We start from the raw sequence: 21,564 nt of genomic DNA, 5'->3' as shown, positions 1-21,564 counted from the left end.
AACTGGCACTCTTCTCATGGTGTCACCCAGGTGTCACCGCAGCCTGATGCCATCAGCTCCTTCCAGCTGAACACCAGCAGACAGTGCCAACCTTTACCTGCTAATGCCTGCGCTGAGTTCAGGTTAAAGACCTAAAAACCTTTAATGGGGTCAAAAAGCTTGGGCTAAGGCAGTGAAACCCAGCAGCCACATCTCAGTGCAATGCGCAGCCTGTGTGACGCGGCTCACGACTGGCACACTTGTCCCCTGGTGACCTGGGCGAGCAGTGCCCAGGCAGTTTGGGGGTGGAGGTCTGAGCCACGCCGGGCACAGCAACATGCCCAAGGCCTCGCTCAGTGCCTGCAGCAGCAGAGGTGCTGCCCAAGGTGATGCTCTTACCAGCTGGCAGAAACGCAAGAGCTTTCCCAGCTGTGTTCCCTGTGCAATCGCTGGGCATGAGCTGGGGCCCCTCGCAGCCCGTTAGCATGCTAAAGGCAGCTCACCTTAGTCGTCCCCTCCACCCCCCAAATAAAACTATACACTCAGTTAACTGCCTAGGTCCTTTGTGATGGTGGTTCCTCAAATCAACAGCCATTTGGCTGCGTTCCCTGCTGAGGGTGTCCAGACCATCATATAACTGGGATCCATTTTTTTATCCATCAGTTTAAGCACTGGGTGCATGAGGTGAATGTACGGTGCGTGTGCACGGGGGAAAGGGCTACGTCTGCAGGAACTGCATGAATGCACATTTCTGTGAGATGCCCTTTAAGACTGACTTCAGGAAGGGAAAAAAGCAAGAACAGCATATAAGGGAAAGGGGAAGTTATTTGGCAGTTTGAATAGAGACTATTCAATAAATCATGAGATGATCACACTGAAGGAAGAAAACCCAGTAAACAGATTACACCTAGAATACACTTTCTAGCATGGTTTGTCACCGAGTGTTTACCAAAGTGTAAAATGGTGAAGCTGAGCTCATGGCTGCCAATAAAATAGCTGTAGTGCCTGATGCAATTCCCACTGCTGTAAGAACACACTCAGAGATGTCTCTTTGGAGCTGTCACCAGCCTCAGCGCATGGTGACTGGCGAGAGCGACCTGAGCTCACTGCACACCTGGCCGTCCCTCTGCACGGCCCCAAGGCTACGTGGTGCCAGCTCCTCTCGGGGTGCCCGCCTGTGCCTCACAGCCCTCCTGGGCAAGCGGCAGGGCTGCTGCTTCCTCCAGCCGTGGCAGCCAGGTAATAAAAACATCAGCCACCCAAAAAAAGTAACTTTATGCTCTGCTATTTTTGATTTAGGCAATTTGTAATTAGAAAAGCCCAAACCAGCTCATCTTGTTCGTATGCGTATTCCCATTGACTAAAAGGCAGTCAGCATGCGCTTTAACTTTGCACCTATGCAATCCTTTTCTGATGAAGATCTGGCAAGCCAGAACAGATTGCAGTCTGTGAGATACTTGCAATGTGATAGTATTTTACCTGTAGGTGGATCCTCATTTTAGATAGTGAGATGCAGAGCCAATGAGCCTGATTCACTGCTGTGTTACTCCAGTTTTTCAGCGGAATAACACCACTGAATCATCAGCAAGGTTGAAATAACAAATGATAAAATGGGAGTATTGTGCCTAAGTTTGCAGTGTGCATATGGAAATGACTAGCTCCTTCTTGTAGAACCATTAACCTATAGAGATTTTTTTCAGTTCAAAATGTATCAAGAATATGGCAGTGTCTAGGCTAAAGTTTTACATGTCAAAAGAACAATTAAAATCTAATATAACAGCTAGCGTGGGACTCTCAGCATGTCGATGTGGTGATTACTTTTTTTTTATTCAGAAGAAAAGGATTTTTGAGAAGAGAGCTTAGATTCTGAAAAGATGCAATTTTTGATGCAGTTCATTTCTATGCACCAGATGGTCACCATGTAAAGCTTAGAAACAGGATAAGTTAAAAAACTGCTCCTGGTTTCTTTTCAATTTATGAAAATACTCACTGAGCAATTGAAAAGACCTAATTGTGATCGTTTTGCAAGTAATGCTCTGGAAAAGCCAACTAAGGGCAGTAAGCAAGCTTGCAATTAGTAGTTCTAATTATAAAGTGCATACATAAAACAATGTAGCATCATAAATAAAGGCCAAATTCAAGTGATGCAATAGACAGCAGAACATCATATGAAGATGGACAAACAATCCAGCAAGAGAAATATTTCTAAATTATCTACATTTTCCCAAAAATAGCAACAACAACAAAAAGATAAAATAATAGCAGTGCTTCATTTTATGTAACTTTTACCATAACCCTGTCTCAGTGCCACTCGATGCTCGTGCTTCTGTTGTAGAAAGGCATCTTCCTTGCATGGTGTTCAGTCACGGTGCTGGACGCAGTGAGAGACTGTCACAAGCACAAACTGGTGTGGGCTCCTGTGGCTCAAACAGCAGGCTCGGATTGTCTGTGTCATTTGTCTTTATCAGGGGACCACTTCATGACTCACTTCCATTTCCATTGCTGAAAGCAGCGATCAAATGCCACAGCTCTGGTTTTTGGGTTGGTTTTGTTGGGTTTTTTTTGAGCTCCAGCCCGTATGCTCTCTAGGTAAACCAGATTTATGTCAAATGCAGGCTACGGACTTGAACAAGGACTAACTTAAGTACCACACAGGGGACTGTGCTTAATAGTCTGTGGTATATTTAGGTATGCGCACACCCTGAGCTCCACCAAACTGTGACAATGCTTTATGTACTACACGGGAAATGTGAGACCTCAACACTGTGGAGCAGCATCACCGAAGCCTTCCCCTGAACGAAGCGTGTGCACCAGCAGGGCAGGGTTACATGCTGCACTCCTTACAGAACTTCTCAAAAAAAATCCTGGATGAAACTAGAGAAGGTGAAGAGACATAATACCTTAGGGAAATGTTTTTATTTATTCTCCTTGGGTGCATATATGGCAATCACCCATGGAGCGTGATCCAGGATGTTGAAAACCATTTCATTATGTTCTATAAATAAAGGACTGATGTGGTTCAATTGTATCAATTATGCAACTCTTCTAAGTGGTGTAGTCAAGGGTAAATGCAGGCAAAGGGCACTCCCTTTGTACCCACTTCTACTCTGGGCACTTCTAGTATTTACCTGCTACTTATATACCACAGACAGATGAATCTACCCACTTTTATTTACCACTGTACCACTGACTCCTCTTTGGTCAAGAGCTTTTCCTATGCACAGATGACACAACGAAATAGAAAATGGAAGTAAGACACTGCTATGTGTTAGTCTGTTGTGCAAGATATGTGTGGCTGTACAGTAATTTCGAGCAAAGCATCGGTTTTAAACAATGTTTAAACTGACACCATTATTATGCAATATAGTTAATTATGGCTAGAAGAGCATTTGAGGTTAGCTGGTGCTACCTTTGTCCATTTTATAATTATACCAAGAAGAGGATGACTAAGTTGTGCCCAAGCTAATTGTATCCATTTGGTTTTATCCCTCCTCTTCACCATTGTAAGTCACTTGCATTCTGAACTGTAAATGTTTTTGAGGGGCTTGAGTGCATTTGTGCTGAATACAATGGAGCTCAGTGCTGACTGGGCACCCTCAGGTAATATTGCAATAGTAGCGCTAACAATAGCAATAATAATTACAGCTAGTCGAACTGATAAGTACAAAACAAATGTCACTTTTTTTTCCCAGCCACTGTTACAGTTACCTGTAAGAGATTTATCCTTACCTGATGCTGCTCTGTGTTCTAGGATGGTTTTGTGCAGCTAGAAGATGAAGCTTCACAGCATGACATGATGTCCTCCAGACGTGCTGCGAACCCAGCAGGACCCTCCAGAGAGCAGCTGAGGACCAGCGACAGACGGATGCAGCAGCACACGCTGTGCCAGCCCTCTTGCCGAATGTGCCGGGGGGGGTTCAGCATTCAAGGGATGCACAACACAGCTCGGCTGTCTGAGCTGGTGGAGCTGGGCACCCCAAATAGCAGGCGGCCTCCTGCCTTTCAGCCCACCCTGGCTCCCGCAGAGCCAGCTCAGCGCTTTCTGCACCATGCCTGCCAGCAGTCCCCAGCCTGGGCTGGCAGCTGCAGCACAGACGTGGCACTGTGCGAGGGCTACTCCTCTGGAACAGCAGTTTGCTGCTGCCGTCAGAGCCGTGGTGTGGACAACGGGCTACCTGGGCCCCGGAGCCGGCGGCACCCGCAAAGCGCCATCTTTGAGCTAGGCAGCTGCCCTGGACCTGAGCTGGCAGGCCTTCGTGCGCAGGCCAGACAAGCTGCCCAGAGGTAGTGGCACGTAAACTCTCTCTTCTGAATGTTACCTGGCAGTGTCAGGATTAAAAACAACCAAACAAACAAACCAACACCGCCAACAAAACAAAAATCCAATGACAATGGATTTACCCCAGAAAGGAGTTTGGTAACGCATGGTCTTGTTTGGCTACGACAAAAGGCTATAGTCTTCAGTTGATGGCTGGAAACTGGATTGCACTTATGTAAAATAGAACAGCCTGCAAGGGTTGAATGCCGTAATTAACAGGAAGTTTTAGAAATTATTGGCTAATGCCATTGAATAGAAATACTGCCAACTATTGTTGTAAAAACTTGGTTTGTTCCTTTGATGGTAATATAAAATGACTCAACATGGCTTCACTGGGAAGAGATACCTTTGTCTGTTACGTATCATTACCTACATTTTTTAGAGTGGTTTAATATGACAATACAAATTTTGAAATTTAAATCTATTTCCCAGAACTAACTAGAGGACCAGCTGCCTCCTGAGCAGTCACAGTATTGGTGATACAACCTGGCCTGTTTACAGTAACGTGGCATTACTGACCCAGTCCCGCTCCCACAGCAGCCAAGGCAGCTTTGGCCACTGGTGGTGTTTAAGCAGTAGTAAGTTTAGAGATTTCTGTAATGGGCAAATATGTTCATGTAAGCCTGAGCAGCCCCATCAGGAGCATTGCCCTTGCAGCGTGTATGTTATTGCTCAGAGTATTAATCCACATTTTTGTAACAAACTCTCTGAACCATACTGGAGAATACAGGTAGCTCTGAGATAACGTACTCTGCTCATGTGATGCAGCTGTTATATCACCTAAGAACATTTTCACAATGCTGCAATAATGACCAAAAGGTTATTTCTCAAACCTTGTCACCCAGAAGGTACCAGCTGAAAAGTTTCTGTTTGATTGCTAAAGAGCAGAAAGCAACAAGTGAATATTGGCAAATATTGGATGAGGCATGATGTGGATGTTGCACAGAGCCTAACGCCCACCTCCACTTCAGGGAAAGGAGAAACCAGACCTGCAGACACGCTGATCGCCTCCTGGTTTGAAAGTTCCCACTCACTTGTTTGGAAATGAACTCCAGAACCTCACTGCTTTCTATTTACGGCACTGAGAGCCAGTAATCACAGCGCTTCCAAAGAGTCATTAATTGCACCCCTATTACAGCATTTTATGATGCCTTTTAATGCATAGATTCAAAAGAAAAGGCAGTCTGTGAGGAGACTGACCTTCCTGATACAAGAAGGGGAGGTAAAGTCCCCTCTGTTCAGCTCAAAGCAGCACAAAGGTGAGGCACGGCTCGACAGCAGCCAAACCAGGGTCACCTCACCTTGGTGGCAGCACTGGGCTCCCAAGGGCAAGGCGCAGGCAGTCAGGCAGCGGCAGCCAAAGCTGAGCCAGACGGAGCTCCCAAAGCCTGTGTCACAGCAGCAGCCGTCGGCGAGTTGAAGCACACAGACCCCGTGTTTCCTTTCAAGGGCGGGGGGCAGTGCCCTTCCATTGTTTCTGAAGGCAGGCGCTTCGGAGTACATGGGCATCGACATGCAGAAGTGCTGGTGGTCGACACCTTCCATATATGCCTGAAGGGAGCAAAACGGGGATGCTGACAACACCAGAGGGATCTGGGTGCCCCAGCTCACTGGCTCTCAGTAGCACTGACCAAGACAAGCTCTTGGAGAACCCTGTGAAACCCAGCCCGTCACCTGACGCAGGTTACAGCCCCCCGCTAAGCTGAAAGGCTGGTGAACGGGTACATAACCTGCACCGCGCTCGGAGCAGCTGGTATGCGGTAACGCCTGTCAGCAGAGCACAGCAGCTTCCCCAGTTCCCTTCTGCAGCCCCGCACACTGGCCTGCATATGGTCTCAGTGGGGAGCAGAGTCTCAGAAGAGGAACGCTGGCCCCAAACACACACGGGTCTGGAGGCTGCATAGTCCTGCTGCCAGGGCCAGAAACAAAACTGCTGCCGCAGTAAGTGTCCCAGTGTATGGCGTGGCTGTTGCTAACCGCGGCAGCAATCTCTCCATTAGCTGACATGTTGCATGCCTGTATCAGATAACACTGATATTACGGTGTTGACAAAGGTGGTGAAGCTGGTATACTAGCAAATAATACTGAGGTAATTGATTTCACCTTCCTTCATTGCTGTCTTTGCTCTATTGCCTCCACTGATCTAGGCATTAAAAGACAATTTATTCCCCTGTCCAGACCTCATGCATCATTGTACCAGGAGAATTCTTGTACACTGGCTAGAAACAGTGGATGTGAACGCACCTTCTCTTTTGAAATGTTACTCCATCCTCCCACACCTCTCTCTTCTTTGCTAATTCCAGTCAACCACCCCCGGGACCTACACCCACTCTGATCCCGACTCACTGATGAACATACACGTTGCTAAACAGATTGCAGCTCCCGTTCCGTAGCTGCGTTTAGGATCATTTGGGTACTACATCTGATCCATAAATGGGAGCCCACTGGTTGGGAAGGACTCTGGGGTTTAGCGCTCACGCCGTGGAACAGGTTACTCATCGCAACACTCAGCACCGCGGCTCTGAGGTGCTCCAGAACAACCTCAGGACCGAGCCAAGTGGAAGCTACAGCCAGTCCTGATGAGCTGTTAGGGAACACCCCCCTGCAGGGATGGGCTCCACGCAACCCGAACGAGATGCTGAACTCCCCTGAGGACCCCTAAGGCCACCCAGAAGGGCTGTCGTGGGCCTTCCTGCAGGCTGTGTTATGGCTGAGCAGCACTAGAGCCCCTTGCCTTGTTCCTCCTGCCCTTCCTCCCCCTGCACACTGGGGGCTGGGGCCCTACAGGATTGGCCTCACTTCTGTTAGAAGTCTTCGACTTTGTACCAAGAGCCTCCTGCGAAGATGGAGGATACTGAGCAAACAGGAAGTTCCACGTGGGACACAGGTGCAAAAAAGAGGTTTCAAAAAGTGAAGGGAGGAGAAGTTACCTGCCGCTGGTACTATAATGGCTCAACAGCGATGCTATAAATAGAAGGATGCGTGTTGGACGTTTTATCTCGCTTGTGTGGTACACCATACAGTTAAAGTCTGAATAAACCTCTTTTGTCAATTTTATTACCTTTCAGATATAAAAATAAATAAACTTAAAGAAGGAGTGGAGACCTGCAAAGCCAGCCTGGTTCAGAAAGACTGACAAGGGAATAATCCTGTCCTAAAGTTGAGGAGATAAAACAATGAGCTTTCGGGAGGGCAAAGCCCCTCCAGAAGGAGCTGTCCTTTACACAGGAGGATTAGAATAAAAACATTAAAAAGGGGACTCTTCCAAAAGGAAAGGAAAAACCAAAAATGCCATAACATTTTTGCTACCAGAACCGCTTTCTAGTTTGACGGGAAGGCTGCATGAGCTGCTGAGAAATAGGAGGTAGCACGGTAATAGCAATTAGAAGCATTTTAATGACCATTAAAAAAACCCCACAAGTAAACGATACAGTGTATTAAGTAACTTTTACTTGGCTGAATATAAAAGAGACATCGAGAAATCATGCTTTTACTTTGCAATTCTCAGCAGTGAGTTCTAGACTTACCACTCCGATGCCAGCATGGGAACTTCCAATTGGCAGCAACGCATAATTACCACTGGGCAGAGGTGAATCAACCACTGTCTGTCACAAAGCCAAGGGGAGACCCTCAGACCATCTGCCAAAGGTGGGCGAGTGGGTGAATAAGTGTTACTTTCTTGCTAGACTCCGAACAGGGCACCACACCTTGCGATAGTATCTCTGTAATAAGCAAACAACTTCAAATGATGTGTCATTGCAGGAGGGTGACCCAGCAAGTCAGGTTTCATTAGTGCACGAGGGACTGCAGTGCGCTGGTACGCACGCTTACCTTGGGACCGGGAAACCTCAGCCTGCCGTGCGGAGGAATCTAAACCCTGAGACTGTCTCCTTCGTGAGACATGGCTCCACAGCAGCACTGTCACTACACGAACGTCCTAGTTCCTTTTCTGTCCGTCACTGTTACAGGTCTTCTAATGTGCTAGTAAGGAGATTACAAATGTAAGCCCACCCCAGAAATACAATCACATTAGTATGGGTACAACAGAAGATGACAGTGTTACGCATGTTCTTCCAATCAGCCAGACATGCCCGACGCTGGACGCCCAAGTGTTCCTACATGGTCACTACCTCCCACCGCTGCACCTCCCTTGTGCCCCAATAGCAAGTACACGGTCCGGCTGCAGTCACAGGGGATGTGCCGGCTCTGCCCATCTTTCCAGCCATGAAGGCTGCAGGGAATCCCCCAAGGCCCCCTGTGAGGCGGGCCCAGTGCCTGCGCAGAGCTTCCATCTGCAGTGGTTTTGTGTGGAGGGCTGTGTTCGCGGGGGCACAGGGTGGCTTCTGTGGGAAGGTGCCAGCAGCTTCCCCCGTGCCCGATGGAGCCGATGCCAGCCGGCTCCCAGCCGGACCCGCTGCTGGCCAAGGCCGAGCCCGGCAGCGACGCTGGCAGCGCCTCTGGGATAACGGGTTTCAAAAGGGGGAAAGTTCCTGCGCAAGAGCAGCTGCAGGGGGAGAGGGGAGGGAGCCCGTGGGAGAGCAACAGCCCTGCAGCCCCCCAGGCCAGGGCAGGAGGGGGCCGGGGGGGCTCCAGGCGCCGGAGCCCGTGGGGAAGCCCCCGGCGAGGCAGGGGATGCCACAGACGCCCCCCTGGCTGGGAGCTGGCACCATGGCTGCAGCCAGGCCCCGGTGGCAGCAGTGAGCCTCCAGCCGTCCAAGGGCACAGCCGCTTAGCAAAGCAGTGTGCACCCTGCTCTGGCTCCGCAGTCAGACTGAGCGGATTTCCAGACATTTTGTTTCTTTCTGTAGCAGAACTCACCCCAGCATTGTGCTCCACATCCCAGCGAGCCAAAGTTCCATCCAGTGAAACTCAACGGTCTTCTGTGAATTCAAACTACTACAGGCCATTGTGCAAATGTGTATTTTGGCAAGTGCCCGGCCCTTCCAGTTGACTGAACTACTCATGCTTTCTAGAAACAACCATGCCTATCCCTAGCACTCCATGCAGGTGACTTTACCCTTTCTTCTTCCTGATTTCTTCCTTTTACTGAAACTTGCTGAATCCTTGCCAGGGGCCACACTCCACTGTCTCTTGGCCCGGCAGCCTCGTTCCTTCTCTTTTCCCGTTTCCTCCCCTTAGGGCTCCTGCCCTCAGGTAACGCAAAGGCCATGGCAACAACGGCACGAAGATCATCCTTGGTGGCAAGGCTGGGAGGAAAAGGATTCCCAACAGAGGAGAATTAGGTGTGTCTTGGTTAGGTTACTTCTGAATTTGACCTGCTCAACCACTCCCTACCAAAAACTCTCAACCAACACTGCAGGCTCAAGCTGAAGGTCTCACAAACTCAACATGTAATCAACAGGCTTCTGCTGAAAGGGGTTAGCCAAAACATTAGCAAAGATGAAGATGTCTCACATAAGATATCAGTTCATTTTTCCTGGGAGTATCACGGAGCAAGTCCACACAGAAGCCATGTTCAGGTACAAGAAGGTAGCCAGGAACAGTCAGCATGGATCCACTACAGACAAATTGTACGGGCCCAGCGTGCTTGTCATCTGTGCTGGAGTGACAGGCTGGATGGACAAGGTGAAGGTGGGGGAAGCAGCGGATGTCACTGGTTTTAGCATGGCATTTGACATTGTCTCCCATATGGGCCAAACTGGGGTGGTATTGCCTGAACAGACAGACCACAACCCGGCTGAAAAAAGCTCAGAGCTGGGCCACGAAGCTCAAAGGATAATAATGGTCAACAACTAGATGTTTCATTGGCATTAACAGATGGCATTCCTTGAGCGGCAATGCTAGGGCCAGTCTCCACCAGTGACCTGCACGACAGAGCAGAACGGTCCCTCCGCAAGTTTGTGCGTGACACTGAATAGGGGCTGTAGGTTATTATGCTGCAGGACAAGGCAGCCATTCAGGTGGTCTTCAGCAATCTGGAAGACGAGTCTGAAAAAAATCCTCTGAAATTCTGCAAGGACAAACGTAAAGTCTGCACCTGACACAGCACAGGGGTGTGACAGCACAGGCTGGGAAGCGAGCGGCTAGAGAAAGCAGCTTTGCTACAATAAGGCCCTGGGGCCCTGATGGACAAAAGGCCGAAGAGGCGCTGGCAGCACGCCTCTGCGGGGAGGCACCCCATCGCTCCCTGAGCGAGAACAGAGCCAGTCTCTCCAGAGGCGCACAGCACAACAGCAATGACCGTGAGTTGCAGCAGCAGAAATTCCACTGGACATCATAGAAGATTTTTTTCAAAGTAAGAGTGGCTAAACTGGAACAGGTGCCAAGAGAGGTCTGTGAAATCCCCATCCTTGGAGATTTCAGAATTTTAATGGACGAAGCCCTGAGCTACCTGAGCTAACGTTGAAGTTAGCCCTGCTTTGAGGAGGTTGGAGTGCAGCCCTCCAAATATGCCTTCCAACTGATATTATTTTGTGGGTGGTTTTGTAGTGGGGTTTGATTTTTTTTTTTCTAAATAGCTGTTGATCAGGGAGACCTCGCTGGAGTTAATGATTCCTCAAAATAATGGAAGCTGTTATCTCTACAGCATCACCTGCCAATTATTTATTTATAACAAGAATGAATTCTGAGTATGCATCACAAGTCCAGACAGTCAAGAGACTTCAGAGGTTTTATATTTAAGGATAAAAGAACTGAACTTTCTCTTCCAGATCTTCAGATTAAGCAGAAAAAGTCCTGCTGTTAATACACTGGAGTCAAATCTGCAAAAGCCTCCTCGGTTCAGAGCTAGCATAAGAAAGACTATTTCTCAGCTCTGTTTTGGATATATGCAACTCACACATTCTTGTGGTGGCAATGTAACACGTTGAGAGGCCTTCTGATGAAACCATTGCTCTGGCCTGAAATATGAACGTAACGCCTGAGATCCAGCCTCCAAACCCAACCCCTGCCTCAGGATTTACCTGCCACCATGATCTCTTTGGTGCAGATCAAAAACCACAGCCCATGTCTAGCCCTGGACCTACCCCAGCGTAGAGGTACGCAGCAGCCTGTGCACTGGGGTGTGCCGGGGACAGCCTTCCAGGATCAGACACAGCACCGGGGGGGGACTCAAGAGACCAGGACAGATACCGAGTGTGTATGTGCAGTGCAACCCCACAGTGTGCATGGGCTGCTACAGTGCACGCGGCCGAGTCCCACCCGGCACGCTGTGCTGTGCACTATTTATGTGCAGCCACTTGTCCAGCAGCCCAGGCTGCCAAAAGTTCAGCAAACTAGCTAGCTGCCATGGAAAAAATAATAATCAGAGTTGGCTGCTGAGTCCCAGCAGAACCACACTGCAAATGTGGGGCAAGGGTCCTCGAGACCATGCCTCCAACAGCACTGGCTGCAATGCCAGGCATCTCAGCGCCACAGGAAAAGCAAAGAACACGGCACTCCCTGAGACGCGCCGGGATATTTTTACCTGCCAGTCTCTGGAGAGACACAGGTCACTCCCATGAGTCACAGGCCCAAGTGCCCCCCACCACCAAAGCCCCAGATGACCCAGCCCTTCTGTAAGCTTCTTGTTGTCCGAGCAACAACAAATGCTCAGAAAAGGCACCAGATTTCGTCCCCTATCTCAGCATGTTAGGTTCTGTGACACCAACATAAAACCTGGGCCAAGAAGGAAAAAAATAAATAAATAAAAGTAAAAACCCAAATGTATTTGAAAGTATGTTCAGAAACAAACAAGCAAAACCTCTTATCCAAACAAATCATAGTTACATCTTGGGTGAGACCATGTTTATGAAGGTTTAGCCAAGAAGTTTGCTTGGAGATACTTCTCCAGCCTTAACATAACACTACCAGCCTGGACAAGTGCTACTAGAAAACACCTCATTAAAATGCTGTTGTGGTATTTATTTATAGATAGTAATTTATATCACACCCATCATACACACCAATCTGGCAGCTACAATCGGCAAATTGGACTGCTTCTCCCACAGCGCTCCCTGCCCCAAATCCACTCCCCGATGCCCCCAGCTCCCTTACCAACACAACCTCTTCCCACTTGGTACCTGGCACATATTCAGCGTGACAGCAGTGTCGCTCTGAATGAGCCTGAGCCTCTCTTTGTCTGCATTTATCCAGCGCCGCAGCACTCTCGGAACATGCAGGTGGAGTACCAAGGATGCAACAGCCCGTCAAGAGCCAGACAAACATCTTTTGGTGCTTTGTAGCTAGGTGTTCTTGGGTGCAGTCATCAGCCACTGCAGAGCTCATCCCTGGAGTGGACAGGCAGCTGGAGTCTGCATTTGCTGGAGGGTCCGTGGCTTTGGGATGCACTAAGGATAATACCAGAGAGGCTCATTTGTAGGTCGCACAACAGCCAGCGTGATAAAACACCTTATGAGAAAGCATAGGGTGCGTCCTCAGTAAAAAAAAAAATAAAAATGGGGGGGGGAGAAAAGAAAAAAAAAGAAAAAAGACTGGCAAAAAAAAAGAGGTTAGATGAGGTAGCTGGGACTGCCGGGGGCAATCTGAAATCAGTTTACATTAGAGCAGGTTGCTCTTGATTTCGCTACAGCAGTTGTCACGCTTGGTAAGAATAACAAGCTAGTCATATGGCAGCTACCATTGTGCAGCTCAGCACATGCAGCCCAGTAGAAACAAATCCAAGCAAACGCACTGGCTAGGATGGGACTTCTTTTTTTAAAAAGCACATAAAATGGTTATGTAAATAAGTTTCTACTTCAGGAATCTGTGAGAACAAGTTTCCCTGTAAGAGGACTTTGTTACTGGAGTACCTGGTGTTTTACCCTGAATCTGCACTTCAGGCTGAAATGCTGGCATATACATCCCACTGCAGCTCCCAGGTCCTTCCCACTATCTGGTCCCTTCAATCTCCCAACTTTTTAAAATATTTTCAAGCTCATCAGCTATCTAGAGTTCCACCTTCGTGCATGCCCAGAACTGCCCCAGTCCTGACAGGGCCAAGCAGCTCAGCCCAATTCACACCTAAGTCTGATCAGGATCAAGAAACTGGGCGTTGCTTTGCCTAAATCCCCTGAGGGCTTTGATCGGGGATTATATGTTACCTGGTGACTGTATCATGTAAAATGCGTAAACAGTCCTGGGAGCAGAGTCCAGAATCTCAAACTCCCATGTGAGTGCTCGAACCAGTCGGTAGGACAGCCATGCTCCCCACGCACGCTTGCTTTCTGGCACTATGATTCAACAGCGCATTGCTGTAGAGCAGCAGATCCTCAGCAGAGAGCGGACTAGGAGTGTCCAGCTCCCTGCCTTGTGGTCGGGTGTTCTGCTAGAGGGAGATGGGAACAAACAGCCTGAGGAGAACAGTGACCCTGTTTGCCACTTCCTGGCTGCTGGTAATCTGTGTTTCGGATTAGGCATCTTTGCTGGGACAGAAAGGCTGTCTGTACTCACCTTCCAGAGGAGCTGTCGGCTGGGTCGTTGCAGCAGTAGCATTTAAGACTTTAAATTTCCCTATCAGCCTCTCTGGCCACAACGCTGAATGTTTTGGTCCTCATGTGGAAGTGCCAGGCTTGCCTCATGCGCACTGCAGGGATTGCTGGCTCTAAAGTCAAAGCTGGGCACTAGCAATCAAGAAACACAGAGCTTAATACCGAAACATCAAAATATTCTTGGGTATAACTTAAAAAATTTGTAATTGCATCTGCAAGTGGCTACACCAGATAGTTACTCAGCCTCGGCACTCAGGTCTTGGTGCATAACATGAGGAGTCTCATGAATTAGCACGTGCTAAGGGAAAAAGCCTTGGGGAAAATCTGTACTGCTGCTATCGCTACAGAGAAACAGCCTTTCCCTACCCCAGCAGCACACCAACTCCCTCCCTGATAATGCTCTCTCCGTAACACACATCGGTGCGTTTGTCTCATCCAGGACCATCTGGGGGAAGCAGCTTTGTTCCTTCTAAAAACGGGGGAGAACTGTACAATGAAGCTGGTGAAGTTGTGTGTCTGGAGCACAAGCCTTATGAGGAGCAGCTGAGGGAACTGGGGGTGTTTCTTTAGCCTGGAGAAGAGGAGGCTCAGGGGGACCTTACCGCTCTCTAGCTGTAAAGGCTGTAGCAAGGTGGGGGTCAGTCTCTTTTCCCAAGCGACAGGGTGAGAGGAAACAGCCTCAAGTTGCACCAGGGAAAGTTTAGATTGGATATTAGGAAAAAATGTCTTCACCAAAAGGGTTGTCAAGTACTGGAACAGGCTGCCCAAGGAAGTGGTGGAGTCACCATCCCTGGAGGTATTTAAAAGACGTGTGGATGTGGCACCTGGGGACATGGTTTAGTGAACTTGCTAGGTTAATGGTTGGACCATTTATGGACCAAGACCTGTATGATCTTACAGGTCTTTTCCAACTTAAATGATTCTATGATTCTATGAAACAGCAAAATGCTTTCTGTATCTGTTTGCATTGCTCATAAATATTAGAAACCTTTTTCATGAGCATAAGAATTATTTTACAATAAAAATGTGCAAATGATGACATTTCTCAGAGGAAACGTCCAGCTGGACAAGCTTCCATCGAGACCAAATTAATGACAGTGTGCAGCTTGCTCTGGTTGTTTTCCGTTTTTACTACACAAATTATATTTGCAGTGGTAGAAAGTGATTCTGTCCTGGACCAAATACAGAAAAATGCTTTGGAAAATGTCACACTTTGCTCACAAATGCAAAAGTTGTTTCTAAGTTTCACTTACTGCGGCAACTGTTCCACAGTGAATTTCCCCATTTGCTGCAGCACTCATAAAGTTCCTTTGGAAACCACTCAGCACACCCAGTACACACACAGAAGACACCAGGAGAGAGCCACAGGCCAAGTCGCTTCTAATAAACGCTCTCAGGCTTCCTTCTGAGATGCCAGGATAAAGAGCAAAGCTTTTCACATTGCCCCCATGCCACTATTCGGAGCCAATACCTCCTTATACCTCAGAATGAAAAAAGAAAATGCTTCTGAACTGTGAGCTTCAGCCAAAAAGAGCCCCACCATGTTTCTATCACTAATGCCACAGCTCATCTTTGGATTTCCGTTGCGCTCGCCATTGCAGGCAATATCAGGGACTCTCCAGCTAAAAGCAGGGGCAGCTATCAACCGAGCTGTAGGGCGTTACAGCTGCCGCTCTCAAGAGACTTGTCTCCTCCACAGCTCAGCACAAAGCAGAAGCAGAAACACAGCCGCTGGTGGGTCCAACCCCAAGACCACCATTAGCTACAGAGGGCTATGGGTACCGCAGGGCGCACACAGAAGGCCGACACGCGGCGCCATGAAGGTTGGCTGGCATTTTTACTGTGTTGCATGTGTACACGCTGGTCAAACTGTAAGGGCCAAAGGGGACAGCAGACAAGGAGCAGGCTTGGCACTCGACCCCTAACATAGTATAGCCTTTGTGTGGTTACCTTGGGCTACTCCTGAAGCACAGCTAGATACCTGAGTATCTCTAGATGTACGCAAATTGGCAGTTTGTGAGCAAAACCTCTCTTTAGTAGAAGGGCTACGGGCTACACAAACTATACAGAAGGAAGCCAGTGGATAAACAAGAGGGGCTCACCTCTGCCACAAACTGAGGTGCAGCAAAGCGCAGTGATTTGGGGAAAACAAGAACTTCCTCTGAGGCTGATGAATGCCAGGTGCATGAAGCTTCAAGGTACAAGCTGAGGAAGCATGTCACCATGCTGTTCCCATCAGTGAAGCTTGCTTGGTCCAGCAACAGCAGTGCAGAGCTCTGATTCACAGCACTGTTTGCAGGGCTTTAGTATGCCACCCCGTGCAAACCGATAATAGCTTGAGGGGGAAAATTAACAGGTGGTCATAGGGGAGAAACTCCGGAGGGGTGTTTTTCCCCCCTCTCCTCTGTGATAATAGGCTAATTAGGATTTTCTGAAACCACCTGCATATTTTCCCAGGCATCCTGGCTACCAGTTAGAACAGAATGTATGTCTCCACAGTGGCGTTTGCAGCACTGGGCTTGCTTTTCATTAAACGCCTCTCCTTTGTGTGCAGAAGACTGTACAGTCCAGAAGGTCACTGTCATGATGGCACTGAGGGGTGACACGGCGGTGATGACTAATGTTCAGGGAATACTTAACACTTTCTAGCTAATTCCACTGCTTCAAGAGAGTCACCTGACATCCTATTACCCCAGTTTTCCCACTGCTGTAAGGGGAGAAGTAAATCCTCGCTGGTCTTTAGAGGAAGAGTGTACCAGTGTTGTTAAAGACTCCTGCAACTCACTAGGCAATTCAGAAACAATAGATGTTACCCAGCACAAAGCACAACGAGAGGCAATAGCACAACATCCAGGGACAGGAGCAGAAAGCTCCACCACCCTGGGTGCATACTACTGCAGAAAGGCAGGGATGGGCAGCGAACGTGTATCTCATGAGTAACGAACATGTGCATTTTCATGTGGCATCACCATTTCACAAAGGCTGCCAGGTAGTAACACCTGCTGCTCTCCCTGCCACAATGTGTGATGTATGCAATGGCCATGTCCTCCTTCAGAGCAGCATGGACCCATGGGATGTGGGACTTCATGCTACCATCCTCTTAACCTTGCTTATGCTTCAAGACATCCCCAGCTCAGACAGATTTCCTAAAAGTGAGCGTCAATTCCCCTGTACTCCCTGCTGCCCACACCAGGCGCTCTGGGATGAACATCCCGCACACACCAGGTCAGTTCAGGGATCTCTGAACAGCCCCGCTGGCCAGCCACCCAGCTGCAGCCCACCATGCAGGTACAGACACAGGGGGCAGCACCAGCCATGCCTGCTTCCCCAGGACACCATGTGTCCTCCACTCCCCTCCTCCCTTTCTTGTGTCAATAACACAGAACAGCAAGGTAAACATGAGGGCTCTGGGGCATCCAAGAGACCCCTTTCCTGGCAGCTCGCAGCCACTGGTGCTGCCTCCTGACATGTGTGAGCACTCAGTTGCATGAATCCTCTTTCCATGCCACTACCAAGACCCTACAACAGCTCCTATGTGTGTTCTTCCCTGTATACTCTACTGTTTCCTCACATCAGCATCTGCTGCGCTCACTGTCTCCTGCCCGGTGCCAGAGGGGCAGCTCTGTAGGCGGCCATTCCTCCCCTTCCCTGCTCGCGTGGCCCTGCCTTGGATGGAGGCAGGCCCCGGTGCCCTCTAGGACGACAGGGCTCAAGAAGACTCTTTGTTAAGGCCCAGGCACTGGAAAGATGCTCTGAGCCCGCAGCCAAACATGACCTGCTCCGGCAAGCAAAACCTTTCTCACCAACCTCCTTCCCTCCCCCTGGGTTAACAGGCAGTTGGGACCGCCGGAGCAGGGGTGGTTGGTTTGTTAAAGGATCATTGCCTTTCAAAATTGCATTTCAGGAAGCTAGGAATTTAAGTTTGCAATCTGCATGGTTTCTGTTTCCAAAGGTGACTCTGTGTGTGTGTGTGTGTCTCTGCTACCCCCCAACAAACCGGCACTGTGGGTGCACACCAACAGTGCCATGTGTCTGCGCTTTGGCTATGCCTGCTCTAGCACTGTGCACGTCACATTCCCTGTTTTGGGGGCTAGATGTGTGCCTCGGGCCAGTACAGTTGAAGGACATGAATACCAAGGGTTACAAATGAGAAGCTGTGGTGAGCTGGCAGCTGGCACAACTATTGATTTTTTGATAAGTACTTTAAGTGGCTTATTAATGGCAAAACTTTTTCTAGTGAATCCTACCTGCAGCCAGTAGATGAACCACAAAGGACAGACTCCAGCCCTTTTCCAGAATACTGCTCGGTGGCTAAAGACAAGTGCTGCTTAGAAAATGACTTTTTTTTTCTTTTTCTTTTTCTTTTTTTTTTTTTTTTTGCAAAAGACAGTGATAGGGCAGGGGTTGCAATGCATAAAGTGCACATATGCTCAGTCACTTGGAAGAAGGATGTTCTCTAGCACCCACGTTTGAATTTTAACTGTTGAATCTGAGCCAGATTCGGAGATGACGTAGGTGGTTTTGTAAGTTACATCAGTAACTTGGTGGGGTGGCTGTAAGCAAGCCGGCTACACCTCAGCTCTTGACTGGCACAATTCCACACGGAAGACACACAGGTCTGAGCCTAAAGGAGAATTTCCCAGGAGATAAATAATGCCCTATCTGATATTTCAGCGTTGGTTGCCTACAGTGTCCTGAGACAAACACTGGCAAAAATATGGAAAGGAGATTTTTTTGTTGTTGTTGCGGTTGTTCCCTGGTTACAAATCCTCTGCATAGATTTGGAGATGTTGAAAATCTATGAGAATGTGTACTATTTTTGAATTGGTATTTTAGTCCAGAACTGGATTGAAAATAGTGGTGATGGAAGCAAAACTAAGCCAGGCTGATTTGTTACAGTAAAGCTGTGTTGCACTTTAGATTACTTATTAACAAACAGCAAATGGGCCTCTGCCTTGACCTTTTTTCATTTGAGCAAATACACTCTTCCTGCCCCTTGTAAACAGCAGTTACTGGTAACTGAGTCACGTACCCCCTCACATCACTGGAGTTATTTTTTTTCATCTGTGGCAAGGATTTTAGTCAAATTGAATTTTGCCAGGCTCACTAAGGTTATTAGCAGTATTATTAGTCTTAATAATACCAACAGTAATAATACTACTCTGGATCACCATAAACCTGAAAACGCCTAAGTACTTCACAAATATTAATTAACAAAACTCAATTGGAGGTCTGAGAAATCAGCAAAAAATTGTCAGCCTCACTTTAGAGCTGAAGAGCTGAAAACAGAGCCACAGCAACCAGAAGTGGCTGTTTGCTTGATGAGTTTCAATTAATGGCTGTTCTTTGTGTCACAAAGCGCCAGGTGCCCAGTGCCTCTGGCAACACTGCCAGGTTAAAAGCAGCAGCCCACAGCACACATCTGGAGCAGCAGAAGTCAGTGGTAGGTTTGCGAACTGGAGCCAAAGGGATAGGCTCTTCCACTGGAAGCTGGGCTTTCAGTACCTGCGCTGCTTTGAACGGGACTGTCAGGCGTGCCCCGAGTCTCTTGTGCCTTGGGATCCATGACCAACGGTTCCCTGGGCACTTTGGAAAATCCCACTCCTGCTGATCTTCAATGAAGCTGAAGACCAAGAACACACCTAGAACCTGCGCGTGTCCCAACAAACTATGGATACCCACTCCTTTGTCAGCCTTTATATTAAACCTTTTTTGAGTGTAGGAGGCAAACTCTGACAACCACAAGGAACCCCTCTGCAATAGCTGATGACTACTTTTCCTACCTAATTATTTCCCTGACCTCTCTCTACCGGTATTAAACCTCCAGTGGTGACCAAATTGTGACAATGGCACCAAGGAGTATGCAGTATTCATCTTGGTTGTAAGTTAATTTATCCTGCAGATACCACCCAAATCCATTCTGAATTGCACATCGGGCACTCAGTAAACAAGGCGAAAGTTGCATCTAGATTCTTAGCCAGTGATGTCTAAGAGTCTCTGCAGCAAGGGGTAATTACTTGTGTTAATTGCAGACTCCTCTAAGGTACATCATGCCACAGTGTGCAGAAGGATTGGACATACATATTGGAGGAGTGACTTTTTTGTTTCTTTGATTTGTTTAGAAAACTTACCATTTGTAGGCATAGAAAGGACACAGGCAAAGTCAATCTGGATGTGTTGTTTACAGTCAGGAGGATGCAGTGCCAAGAGCAACAGCCTCACAATGGAGAGATCCAGGTGCAGTTTCTCACTCTGACACAGACTGCTCATGTGATCTTGAGCATGTCACGTAACCTGTCTGTCCCCAGCTGTAAAATTAGGATAATAGTAGTTAGTTCATGTTAAAGCCTGAAAGATATCAAAAGAGTAAGAAAAAAGCAGTCTGTCTACGCTGAGTCTTCATCCATCACTGTCTTCAAGAGCTACAGAAAGCACCGTGACCAGACTGACTCCATTTCCCTGTCTATGATACAATCGCTGGCCTTTGCCTGGTGGGCAACTTTCCACTCTGTGACGGTGCTCACTCCCGATGCTCTATGTCTTGTGAAGACATGCTCTGAGAAACTTTTCTCTTCTCTGGAAAGGTGGAAGGCAACCAGATGCTCTAACTCCACAGCCATATTCATCCAATTTACTCCACTTAACTCCCTCAACTTCTTTACAGAGTTAGGTGAAATGTTCTCCAGCTTCACAATGAATTTGAAGCACCTCATTTGCTGACAATAAATCCCAGTGTCTCATGTGTTCCTTGAACACCTCCTGTGATACCCACTATAATTGCTCCTTATAAAAAAGACACAAGCCCCACAGCTGACATTTTGTGTGATGTGTTGCTTCTGCAGGCACGGCAGAATTCATTTCCCTCTACCTCCCTTTGCCTCGGTAACCCCAGCACCAGCTATTCCTCTGCAGAAACACACTAGTGTCACAGTTTTCAGTCATGTGATGCCCCTAGTAACTTTAATGGGAGTCCCATAGCTGCCATCCCACAGTGTTTTGAAGATCTGGGCTCTGTGTTTCATCCCAGATAGACAGTCTATAAAAGTCTCACAAACAATTCAGGCACAGTCTCTGGCTTGGCCAGCTCTCCCCACAGACATGTCATCCTACAGCAGAAGCAGCCCCCAGGCTTACATTCAGGCAGGAATGGAAGCGATGCCACATCTTTTTGGGAGCCCTCCTAGCCAGCAGATCCTAGAATGCACAACACAAGCGAAACAAGGCAGGGGTCCTCCGCACAGCACTCTGGTGTTGCACTCTGCAGGCATAACGTTTGGCAAACATCAAAGAGGGGCAGGAAGAATCCCCCCATGCCAGCTCAGCAGGAGTTCTGGGGGTTTCTGCAGGCTAAGGCACACTCTATCCAGGAACACACCCTGGGCCTGCAGACATTCACAAAGCCATGGAATTATACAGTGACTTCTGAAGAGCTCTTTTAACTGTGATAGAAAAAAAAATAACAAAAAAATCAAGGCAAGGATGCTTGAGTCTGCTGAGAGCCTGAGAGGATACCTTTGCACTGGAGAACTTCCTGTCCGCAGGCTGGGGACAGCTGTATGTAACCTCCGCTTGCTACGGGCACGGCCACTCCGGATTTGTGCAGACACCCCTTTCTCCTAGCTCCATCTCATCCAATGCTCTACAGATATTGCTGTCTCTGCTGCTGGTCCCATTTCCCTCACACAGCAGGGAAGGACAGACAATCCTACAAGCAGGGAACCAGACCACAGGGCAGGACTACAGTAAGGAAATCAGCACCCTGATGGGTTGCTGATGTCCCAGACTCATATGCACACGGATCCAATGCACGTATCAAAGAGCAGGATCATGTCAGCACAG

At 48.3% G+C, this 21,564-nt stretch overlaps 1 long non-coding RNA gene across 7 annotated transcripts in view; it reads right to left on the bottom strand.

The window, feature by feature from the left end:
• Positions 1-5,418: 5,418 nt before the first annotated feature.
• LOC119157950 overlaps positions 5,419-21,564 on the bottom strand; it is a 29,888-nt gene continuing 13,742 nt past the window's right edge. Inside the window, exons 3-9 of one of the 7 annotated variants that reach the window (XR_005107706.1) lie at positions 19,857-20,033; positions 13,688-13,857; positions 12,319-12,585; positions 9,116-11,914; positions 8,129-8,278; positions 7,825-8,019; positions 5,419-5,848 (exon numbers count right to left, since the gene is read on the bottom strand). This is a non-coding gene — a long non-coding RNA (uncharacterized LOC119157950). Of the gene's footprint in view, positions 6,314-7,824; positions 8,020-8,128; positions 11,915-12,318; positions 12,647-13,687; positions 13,858-19,856; positions 20,034-21,564 lie in introns of all 7 variants that reach the window. The other 6 variants (XR_005107707.1, XR_005107708.1, XR_005107705.1 and 3 more) reach the window with 6 other exon arrangements.

This window comes from Falco rusticolus, chromosome 15 (assembly GCF_015220075.1).
Source record: "Falco rusticolus isolate bFalRus1 chromosome 15, bFalRus1.pri, whole genome shotgun sequence".
Taxonomy (NCBI): Eukaryota; Metazoa; Chordata; class Aves; order Falconiformes; family Falconidae; genus Falco; species Falco rusticolus.
The sequence above is the reverse complement of the archived record's forward strand: the minus strand, read 5'-3'. Positions and strand labels throughout refer to the sequence as shown.